Source organism: Fukomys damarensis, unplaced genomic scaffold, assembly GCF_012274545.1.
Source record: "Fukomys damarensis isolate Sample0158 unplaced genomic scaffold, DMR_v1.0_HiC HiC_scaffold_30, whole genome shotgun sequence".
Lineage (NCBI taxonomy): Eukaryota > Metazoa > Chordata > Mammalia > Rodentia > Bathyergidae > Fukomys > Fukomys damarensis.
Window position 1 is genome coordinate 24,113,694 of NW_022900942.1, and position 5,672 is coordinate 24,119,365.

The 5,672-nt window shown below is 35.8% G+C and overlaps 1 pseudogene; it reads left to right on the forward strand.

Moving 5' to 3' along the window:
- Positions 1-973: 973 nt before the first annotated feature.
- Positions 974-4,689, forward strand: LOC104876711 (annotated as a pseudogene).
- The last annotated feature ends 983 nt before the right edge of the window (positions 4,690-5,672 follow it).

Sequence of the window (5,672 nt, forward strand, 5' to 3'; positions counted from 1 at the left end):
CAATAAGGTTATTTCACTTAAGACATTGGATGTTTGTCCCAGTTATCATGACTTCTACAATGAAATCATTTAAAACTATTTAAATAAACCACTGTATAGTTTACTATTTATATGTGGTTTTAAAAAATATATATATATAGAAATATATACATAGAAATATATATATATATATTCTGACACTTTATTATAAGTCCCATGTCCTGATTGTCTTTGAATCAAGTGGACTATGGCATGACATTCTGCAATACTCTGCTGAATTGAACACTATTGTATCTTAAGTAGTTACACTAAAATATGAACTGCAAGGCCAGAAAAATTTCACAATATTTTTTCTTTATAATATGTTCTATAGTATGTTTACTCTCTCAATGAAATGAATTATCAATGCATTATCAATGTTCACTTTTATATCCCTGTACAGAAATTATGATTTTGTGATTATAGTAATAAAATGATATTCCTTGTGAAAATAATAAGTACATGAAAACATGTTCAACATCACTAGACACTAGGGAACTGTGAACTAAGAAAATGATGAGATATTACCACCTACCTATGAGAAAAGTAAGATTAAAACTACTAACAATACTAAATAGTGTCAAGGATACAGAAAAAGTGAATCTCACATACATTTTTAGTGGAAATATAAAACAGGACAGCCATTTTGGAAAATACTTTGGTCAGTTTTAAAAATCTAAATCTGTTCTTAGCCTGCCTTACTGGGCCTTTATCCCATAAAATGAAAGTTTATGTCCACAGAAAAGCTTGTACATGATTTTTCATAACAGCTTTATTTATAATAGCCTTAGATAGGAAACCTACTTTTGGTGAATCGTTCCATAAATTGTGCTATGTACGTGCTGTGCCTTTCTACTCAGAAATAAAATAAACAAATTATTGATAGGCTTAAACTGATAGCAGGATAATGCTTCTCTCAAAGATAGCTGCATCCTAATTCCCCAAACCTGTGGACATGTTCTCTCGTATCCCAAAAGTGAGTGTGGATGTGATTAGCTCAAACACTTTGAGATGGGAAGTTTATCTTGCATTATTGGAGTGGGCTCAATATAATCACAAGGGCCCTTAAAAACCAGAAGCAGGGAGTCAAAGACAAATTTGATCATGGAGGGAAAAGTCTGCCTGATATGGGGCCACAAACCACAGAGTGCTCTTCAAGGTGAATGAAGGTAGGGAGCAGATTCTTCCTTAGCACCTTCAGAAGACATACAGCTATGTCCACCCCTTAATTTTAGCTCAATGAAATGAATTTTGGTTTCCTGACTTCCAGAAGTACAAGATAATAAATCTGTGTTGCCATAAGTTACTAAGTTTGTGGCAATTTGTTACAGTGCAATAGGAAACTAATTCTCAACAACTTTGATGGATCTCGAGGGCATTATGCTCAGTGGGAAAAAAATCGCAAAGGTCACATACTATATAATTCCATTTATATGATGTTTTTGAAATGGAAAAATTATATAAATTGGAAACAAAGTAGAGGTTGCCAGGGATTAGGGTTGGTAGTGGTAGAATTGACTATAAAGGTCAGCATGAGGGCAATTTCTGCAGTGATGGGACAGATCTGCCCCTTGACCGTGGAGGTGGTTACAGGAGTCTATACATGTGATGAGATAGGGCAGTACACACGTGGTACCTAGGTCAGTTTTTTGGTGTCAATACTGTACTGTGATTATGTAAGAAGAAAAAACAAGGCATGGCTATATGGATCGTCTTTGTACTCTCTTTGCAAATCTCTTGTGAGTCTATAATTATTTCAATATTTTAAAATATTAAACAGAAATAACAATAAATGAAATTATTTTTAAAAGCAAAAGTTACCATGAGTAATTTAAAGCCTGTAGTAAACCACCTTTTCTAAAAATATCATTGAGGCTAAATGTCTGTGTAAGCATATACATACTGCAAGTTTTGCTCTTTGGAGTATTTTGGAAATATTACACAGATTGAGTAAACTGAAGTGATCTGGTTAGTTTACGAATGACAAACCTCAGTAACACTTTACTCAGCAGTTTACTAGTAAGTTACTTCTGTTTATAAGATACCTGAAAGAAAGAATCACTATGCTGAGAGATTCGAGGAACTCAAACAGTAGCTAAAGAATGCAATCCCTGCCTGAGTTCAGCAGTGGCTGTACAGTCAACTGGGGGGCTGCCATAGACTGAATGGTTTAGACAACAAACCCTTTTCAGATATGAATTCCTAAGGAAGCATATCTTTTGTCACTCCTTATCCCAGGCAGTGTCCTGGGAGCTTGTTGGATAAATAATCCATGAGGGAAAATATCTCGTTAGTAGTAAATATTTTTGGTGCAGCTGTATACTTTTAAAATTTAGAAATATTTCATATGTCAAATGTGGTAGAATGAGAAGTCTGTGAAATGGGATTCTGTTCTGTGCATCTTTAAGTAAGTTACCTAACCTATTCTGAGCCTCTTTTCCAGATTTGTACAACAGAATGATACTGCGTATTTGATTGTTGTAAGTGTTAAATGAGATCCTCTATAAAGTGCACCTATTTAGCACCTGCTAAGTATAAGTGGTAGTTTCCTTTCTGTTCTGTTACTAAAAAGTAAAGCCCCTTTACTGGGAAATCTGTTGTATTTTAAAGTAGAAAATGGATGGAAGAATTGTAGTAGGAAGAAAATTACCAGCCATAAATACTAAGGATCTGCAAGGTCAACTTCTTAAGGCAAGAAAGACTCCTGAAAATTGGAGGTGACATAGCAGATACAACACTTCTAACCTGAAGTGACCCCTGAACTGACAAGGTCAAAGATTTTTTAAATTACCTCTCCATGGATGATAAACCAGATACCACCCACCGTAAATTAATCCACTCAAGTTAAATAAGCCAATAGGGCTTGAAATGGAAACACTATTTCACATCTCAACACATTTTTCTCCCAATTTGAAAGAATAAAAGGAAAGTCATTTCTTTCTATTTGTCTAAGTACTGCTTTTCTTTTTTTTTGTTTCTTCCAATAGAACATCATGCTATTTTCACACTTTTCTTGTAAGTATCTTCAGGCAAAGTAAAATCAAAGACAGACAAGGGAGAGTAGAGAAAACAATAGGAAACTTGAGGTGGATATTTGTTAGGCTGGAATTGCATTTCTTTTTCAGAATTAACCCACAGTCTTGGTTAAATAAAAAGGTAGAATCGAGTTAGTGCAGACATTTATGTGTTGTTCTAATCTTACTGCTTTTGTTAAGCTTGGTGGTCTTGGATACAGATATAAATAGGCCAGGCCTCTAGAATGTCATCAGCAAGTCCTGCACTCTGAAATGGAAACACCATATGTGTCCAAATGACGTTTACAAAACTACTGTCTGATGTTCTAATCACATAGAGTGAGCTTTTAAAAATTCATGCCAGATACCAGATAAACTTTTGGAGGGCATCCTAAACTCATGTTTTGTAGTTATTTTCCTTAAGCTGTACAGTGATGAGTATGCTCCTTTATTTATAGTGAATATACAATAAATGTATGTTAGATGTTCAGTGATGCATATAAAACACAATTTTCAACTGATATTATATACCCAGAATTTTAAAACACTGCTGTGGAATATCTAATGTACATGTTAAAGGGGAATTTTCACTTCCCTAGTAACATGTCGCTGTGGGGAAAGACTTCGTTCTTGTCTTGCAGAGAATGAGAAGAGTTATGTGATTGATGATGTCAGGGGAAACGGGTGCTGGGTCTGCCCCTTCTTGAGGGTTTCTCTTTCAGATAAACCGCTTCTTCATTTCTGAGAGGTGGTGCTGTGAAGGATAGTCATTCTTCCTGTGGTGAGCACTCTAGAGAAGATGTGAGGAGGACGGGCCGCGATCTCCCGCAGGTCGGGTGTGCGCACAGTGGCTGTTCCCGTGGCCTGAGCTGCTGAGGTCCACGGGCTCGGAGATTGCGCTGGGCCCGGCAGTTAGTGTCCCTGAGTGCACACCTGCAGGTTGGGACTTCAGTCTGACCCAGGCCATAGCTTCAGCTTTGGAGGAGATGCAGAATGATCTAGAAGAGGTAAAGTTGCTGTTGGAAAAGAACACAAGGAAGAGAATACATGATGCCCTGACAGCTGAAAAAATCCAAGATTGAAACAGAAATAAAGAATAAGGTGCAACAAAAATCACAAAAGAAACCAGAATTTCTTGACAATGAAAAACCAGCTGCTGTGGTTGCTTCCATCACAACAGGATATACGGTGAAAATCAGTTATTATGGATCGGATCAAGCAGATAAGTTTGCGAAAATCTACATTACCTTAACTGGAGTTCATCAAGTTCCTGCTGAGAATGTAGAGGTGCATTTCACAGAGAGGTCATTTGATCTTTTGATAAAGACTCCAAATGGGAAGAGTTACTCTATGATTGTGAACAATCTCTTGAAACCCATCTCAGTGGAAGGCAGTTCAAAAAAAAAAAAATCAAGACTGATACAGTTCTTATGCAGAAAGAAAGCAGAAACCATACAATAGGAGTGCTTGACTCAGGTTGAAAAAGAATGCAAAGAAAAAATAGCCATCCTACTATACTGAAACAGATCCTAGTGAGGGATTAATGAATGTTCTAAAGAAAACTTATGAAGATGGAGATGATAATATGAAGTGGACCATTAATAAAGCCTGGTTGGAATCAAGAGAGAAGCAAGCCAGAGGAGACACAAAACTTTGAGACTCTTAAGTCTTTTTGAGAACTATTATATGGAAATACTGATATTTGCAATAAGGGAAAGTGAGCTGCACATATAAATTTGACAGCTAACTACAAAGCCTTAAAAGTAAAGGCAATGAATTCTCCATTTCTTAGTGGAAGATTTATTTAAATAAGATATGCCTATTTAACTTTTCTTCCAAAGATGGTTTCATTATACCATCTTTCATTCAAGAAAGGGTTATATGGTATTCTCAGTGAAATATAAAAAGCAAGTATTGTCTAAAGAGAATAATTCATTATATGTAGTTTTGTTCAGCTAAGAGATAGAAAAAAGAATTTGCTTGCTTGTAAGTTACAGATGTCAGCTGCCACTAATGTAAGAATAAGAGTAAAACTGAATCTTTATATAAAATTCAAATTTGTGCCTGTGCTTCACATTTGCTCTAGAGCAGATGATTCCCCTATTACCAGCTTGAGCAGTGCATATAGCAGGGATTACCGTGCACTGTGCACTAATAAGCCAATCACAAATGTTTCTCTCTAGATTTAAATATATTTGTTTATGAGTATAGAGTTAAGAATAGACAAGCATCTTCATATAGTAGCAGTAAGTTCTACCACGGATCAGATACTAACCATGAAGCAAAAATAATTAATTTGAAAAATCCATCTATTCCTATGTTCAATAAAGTTGGATTTTTATGTAAAAATAAAAGCTGATTGGAGGGTGAATTGTTGGTGTTATTGACTGGTAGGGTGTACATAAAATGAAAGACTTGGTTTTTTCTTGGGGGAATCTAAATGTCAGCATCAACAAGTTTCTCCTCTCATATCTTAAATTCTCCAGAGAATAAATTCTAGAAAATTCTCAGCTTTAAGCATTGTAAGAGTGGCAAGGAAAGGGGGACATGGCAGTTGAATATTCATGTGTAGACTTGCATTGAATGCCCCAGTTTCAAAATTATGCTTCAAACCTTCTCTCCATTATGCCTGGGTTTTTT